This window comes from Podarcis tiliguerta, assembly GCF_965153285.1.
Source record: "Podarcis tiliguerta genome assembly, chromosome: 16".
Lineage (NCBI taxonomy): Eukaryota > Metazoa > Chordata > Lepidosauria > Squamata > Lacertidae > Podarcis > Podarcis tiliguerta.
In genome coordinates this window covers 7,076,490-7,082,616 of record NC_139549.1, presented here as the reverse complement: position 1 = coordinate 7,082,616, position 6,127 = coordinate 7,076,490, and the positions used below count along the sequence as shown (strand labels likewise).

The 6,127-nt window shown below is 44.0% G+C and overlaps 1 long non-coding RNA gene across 1 annotated transcript; it reads left to right on the top strand.

Annotated features, from left to right (window-relative positions):
• The first annotated feature begins 3,529 nt into the window (after positions 1-3,529).
• LOC310666265 lies at positions 3,530-5,883 on the top strand. Its single transcript, XR_014505826.1, has 2 exons — positions 3,530-3,562; positions 5,046-5,883. It is a non-coding gene; the product is annotated as an uncharacterized lncRNA (long non-coding RNA).
• The last annotated feature ends 244 nt before the right edge of the window (positions 5,884-6,127 follow it).

Genomic DNA, 6,127 nt, shown 5'->3' with positions numbered 1-6,127 from the left:
ATTCCAAGAAGGCAGAACACTGCTTTGCTACAAAATCCACAAATGTGCTCTTCCCACCAACTTATAATCAATAAAATCTCACCAACTTCTAACAAATGTATCTCATAGGGGAATGGTTGGCAGGAGCTGGGACAGAGCAACAGGAGCTCACTCTGTTGCGGGGATTCGAACGACTGACCTTCTGATCAGAAAGCCCAAGAGGCTCAGTGGTTTAGACCACAGCGCCACCCACATCCACAGATTGAAAAAATATTTATAATATTCCACATACATTTTGAATTTAAAAGAAATTTAAACTTTTTTTTTAGGGGCAGGGGGAAGAAATGGTCAGGAGTTGGGGGACCATCCCATTCCTAATTTCCTTTCTGTATCTTATTTGTGCAAGAACATCCTTCTCTAAGATTTCTAATATGGTTTGCTGACTAAAAAAACCCCGTAGACTTAAAATTTGTAGGAGTGTCTTCTCGGAGTGGCAGCTTCTGGGAAGCTCAGATTCCTTTGGATTTCTCCCTTGTTGCTTTAGAATTAAGAGCAGGTGGCTGCTCCTGGTAGTTTAAGTTTATTACTTGATCCTTTCTTGTTGGCAGGTGTAAGCCTCATTATATAAAAAAATATATGCTTGAGAAGAGTTTTATTATGAAACCACACCTTTCAGTTATCCTGCCATGGTGATGATTAAAACTGCAGTAATAGAATGTAAGTAGCACCCTGTGCTCAATGCAATCCGCTTATAGATAGCCAAAGGCATTCCCTCTCTCAGAGAGTTAGATCAAAGCAACCCATGAGGCAGCTGGTTTTTGTGTGTGTTATAGTTAGCTGTGTAAGACATGCTTCGTCATTAGGGCTCCATGGTTCACCTCTGTATTGGGGTCCTTCATTCCATACTGGATGGAGAGAAAAAAAATCTTAGGTGTGGGCAGGAGAGACAGAGCATCCATAGGTAAAAAAGGTAAAGATAAAGGACCCCTGAACAGTTAAGTCCAATCACAGGCAACTATGGGGGTGTGGTGCTCATCTTGCTTTCAGGTCAAGGGAGCTGGCGTTTGTCCACAGACAGCTGGTCAGGCCATTTGGCCAGCATGACTAAAGCACTTCTGGCTCAACGGGACACCGTGACGGAAACCAGAGTGCATGGAAATGCCTTTTATCTTCCCGCTGCAGCGGTACCTATTTATCAACTTGCACTGGTGTGCTTTGGAACAGCTAGGTTGGCAGGAGCTGGGACAGAGTAATGGGAGCTCACTCCGTTGCGGGGATTCGAACCACCAACCTTCCGATCAGCAAGCCCAAGAGGCTCAGTGGTTTTTTTTTTTAAAAAATCAGTTTTTATTAGTCTTCATACATATATCATACATTATTCAACTTAAGCAAACAATCATTTTATAAATTCCCCTCCCCCCCTTGGCTTCCCTCCATTTCCATTTCTGATTTGTTAAACCACTTGCTGCATTCTGCTGCTTATATATAGTAGTATATTATCATATTGTTATCTTTCTTGTTCTCTCTAATTACATTATATATGTTTATTTAAATCCTGCCAAAGAATCCATACTTTTACATTGTTTCTGCAAATATGTTACAAAAGGTTCCCATTCTTTTCCAAAGTCACTATTATCTTTTGCACGCAGTTTGTCTGTCAATTTTGCTAATTCTGCATATTCCATCAACTTTTCATGCCATTGTTCTTTGGATGGTATTTCTCTGGTCTTCCAGTTTTGTGCTATTAAAATTCTTGCTGCTGTTCTCACATACATAAATAGTGTCCTCAGTTCTTTCTTCACATCTTGTCCTAAAACACCCAACAGAAAAGCTTCTGGTTTCTTTACAAATCTTATTTTAAACATTTTTTTCAATTCGTTATAAATCATTTCCCAATAACTTTTTTTCAATCTTACACTCCCACCACATATGGTAAAATGTCCCTTCCCTTTTCTTTACATCTCCAGCAAATCTTTTGTTCTGTTTTATACATTTTTGTATAAAGGGCAATCTGACTGCGACATCTGTCACCCCATTGATCACCAGGGTTGATTCAGCAGAGGCTCAGTGTTTTAGACCACAGCATCACCCACATCCCTACAGAGCATCAATATGAACAGAGGAACCTATTATATCTTGAGGTGACATCCACACCAAATGTTTACCATAGTAGGACGCCACTTTAAACAGTCATGGCTCCCCCCAAAGAATTCTGGGAACTGCAGTTTGTTCAAGATGATGAGAGTAATTAGGAGACCCTGTGCCCCTCCCAGAGCTACAAATTCCCAGAGTAGTTTAACAATCAATCTCTCTTGCCAGTGAACTCTGGGGACTGTAGCCCTGGGAGGGAAATAAGGGAGCCCAGACCATCCAAGTGTCCCTATTTTCCAGGGATGACCCTGTTTTAGAGAAGCTGTCCCTGTTTCTGATGGATCCCGGAATGTCCCACTTTTCCTTATGATGTCCGTATTTTTCATTGGAGAAATGTTGGGGGGTATGGAGTTATCCGACCTCCAAGCTGTCTGAAGGCAATCCTGTATAAGGAAAGCTTTCTTAAATGCTTAATGTTTCATTATGTTTTTATGTATGTTGGAAGCAGTCCAGAGTAGCTGTGGCAACCCAGTAAGATGTGTGACGTATAAATAGTCAAATTATCATTATGGAATGCGGTGTCCTTATTTTTGTCGGAGAAATGTTGGAGGGTATGGGAATCTCCTAGCAACACTCAGCATGTTTAAGAAACTGAGGCTCCCAGGATCCTTTGGGGGAAGCCATGATTGTTTCATGTGGTATGATGATTCTGTAAATGTAAGGTGCAGGAGGGTGGCAGTAGCAGCAGCCGTGGGACTAACTTAAATCCTTCAATCTCAATGCCTTGCAGACCATATCTGCACAGTTACCATTCCCATAATACAGTGGTACGTCAGGATACGAATGGGATCCATTCTGGAGCCCCATTCGCATCCTGAACATAACATAGGATGCGGCAGCGCGTCTGAGCGGGTCACGTTTCGCAGCTTCCGTGCATACGTGTGACGTCATTTTGACCATCTGCGCATGCGCGAGCGGTGAAACCCAGAAGTAACGCACTCCATTACATCCGGGTCACCGCAGAGCGCAACCCGAAAGCGCTCAACCTGAAGCGTATTTATCCCGAGGTATGACTGTATTTTATTATGCCCCCCATAATATTTTATTCAAGTTGGCATCCCTGCCCGCAAGTTGTTGACCCTGGATAGCAAGATGTTGCTCAAGGGACCTGGACACTGAGGACATTAACCTCCAGACATGCATGGTGGAAGAGGCAACCCAGTTTTGTAGGAAGTAGTAGATAGCCCCATTGAGGCCTGTAATTTTCTCAAATGAAAGAGGACTGCAGGTTTAAACATATTCATCAGATTAGCTGCCATAAGGCATGGGTGGACATTCGTGACTAAAGTCAAATTAGCTAAAATCTTCCCTTGGGCAAAAGGAGGATGTCCAATAAAGCAGGTTTGATCCACACACAACAGTATAAAAGCTATCACAACTCTTTAGTCTTTCACTAGCACCTTTCAACTCCTCCTGACTTTTCAGCGACTAGGTAAGTCTGATCTAACTGTGTTCTTGTTTTCCCCCTCTATTTTGTGCCACCCTTTCCAAAAACTTTGAGATCTGCTGCCGCTCAGTGTGGATAATCTAAAACTAGACAGACCAGGGTTTCCCAAACTCAGGTTTCCATCTGCTTTTGGACTAAGGTTGCCATAGTTTAAAAAGTGAAAATAGGGACAGAAAAGCTGTTGAGCTGCTTTTTTGGCAAAGCTGTTGAGCTTTTCTTTCGAAAAGAAAACAAAACATGAGTTTTGGAGCTATTTTTAATTAAAATCACCCGGATACTGTTTACAAGGGCTGAATAATGGCTATGTCAGGGAAATTCCGGATACGTGGAAACCCTGTTTTGGACTACACTTTCCATCAAGTCCTGCTAGCTAGGGATGATGGGAGTTGCAGTCCAAAAACATCTGGATAACCAAGTTTGAGAAACTCTGAGATAGATTATGGGTCTAACTCAGTTGAAGCAGCCTCTGATGTTCCTGTGCAATAATCTGGCATGTCCACCATGGCAAACTCCAGGTTTGGGGAGGCCCTGAGAAATGTGCATTCTGTTGATGGACTTAACATTCAGGCCTGCTGTGCAGGAGCATCCAAATGAACCAGTTAGATGATTTTAGACTCTGGACTGAATAGCCCTTTAAGATGCTACCATGTATTATTTAGTTTCAAAATTCAGGAAGCCAAACCTACATTTTAGGCAGGGGACACCCATTCACTCAGTGCACTAATACAGCTGAGGGGGCTTTGAACCTCTGCTCTTTTAATTTTCCCACAATGGCACCCCCACACCCTTTGTAGGTCTTTCTTTCTAGTGATTAGGAAGCTGCCTTCAACTGATTTAGGGTTTTGGTCCATCTTGGTCAGCACTGTAAACAGGGATGGACAGTAGCTCTCCAGGTTTTCAGGCAGGAGACTCTCCCAGCCCTACCAGGACATGCCAGGGATTGAACTTGTGAACTCCTTTGTGCAAGGAAGATGCTCTACCATTGAGCTATGGCCTGTCCCTCTTTATTATTTGATTATTTGCTGTGGTCACCTTTTTTTCCTTCCTGCACCCTACATACCTTAGATATTGCATCATTCTATGCCATTTGTAAGGTGTCTTTTGTAAGAGATACCTAATGAGAGTCAAGAGCAGAGGTACCCAATGCAGTGTCCACTAAACATCGTGGACTTCAACTCTGATCATTCTGAGACTTTGGCAACATTAGCTGGGGCTGGTGGGAGTTGCATGCCAACAACATCTAGAGGACACCGTGTGGGTCACTCCTAATATAGGGCATCTCATCCACAAAGGCAGGTACCAGCTCTTCCACAAAGCACTAGCCTCTGTAATTTCCCTTTTAACACGGCCTCTTCCCTCTGCTTCAATGTCCCTCATTGTTGCACAAGTGCTCCTAAGGATACACTTCATCATCCCCTTTCTCAACTGATTTCTTCCACTAACTCTTGCCTGTCCCTTGTCATTTCAGACCCAGCTCCATCACTCCAAGATGTCTTGCCAGCCCTGCTGCGTCTCATCCTGTGCCTCACCTTGTGTCAGCTACCCAGTCGGTGGTCTGGGCTCACTGTGTTCACCTTGTGGGGGCTTGTCATCCTACGGGGGCGGAGTGTCATCGACTAGCCTCGGTATAACATCTGGAGCCAATGTTGGCTGCGTCAATCAGTTACCACCATCTGAAATGGTCATCCAGCCGTCTCCCATCTGTGTGGTAATCCCAGGACCAATCCTTGCCGCCTCTTGCGAGCCAGTTAGAGTGGGGGGATACACCGCCTGCGGTGGGGGCTCCGGCGGAAGCTCATACGGCCGCTTGGGTCTGTGCCAACCCCGTGGAATTGCCAAGGTGTGCGGTTCTCCCTGTTAAAATCAAAGTCAATCTCCACCACAACAGAAGAATTTGGATAAGAAAATGGTACCTGGAAACTCCTAATACGCATTCATGGCTGTTCCTGATGTCATAGGCCTGGGTGTCATCACTGCTGAGCCCCCTCAATCCATAACTCTGACAACTGGATCTGTGGTTGCTCAGCATTCCTGATGCTTGTGTCCATCTCTAGGCTAGATTGTAGATCTGCTGCTTTGACTTCTCAGCTTTTCCTCCTGCGCTTCTACTTAACTCAATGTACAAAACAAAAAACTGCAAAGGCATTAAGTAATATCTCCTTCTTTGGTTCTCTGTATGTTCAACTATTCTGAAGGATGCCCAAGTTTTTTGATGCCTCAACTGTCCTGCTAAACTCATGCCAATCGCTTTGTGCTGTTATCTTTCAGAGTAAAATATTTTTGTTCCCTTTGACATTTGCTCACCAGGCAAGTGTTTCCACACGCTGCTTTTTTCATTCATTAAAGCTTACCTGCCTGCATTTGAAAGAGAAAAAACCCTGTTGTGTTTGCTTCTCATTGGGTTTTGGGGAGGAGGACCTTTTTTAGGACCGCACTGAATATCCATCTCATTCAGTAGCTGATGGATGCCCCAGAGAAACTGCTGGGCAAGGTGTATGACCATCACCCATCCCTATCTGTGTCTGTCACCCGATACTTAGATGTATGCTT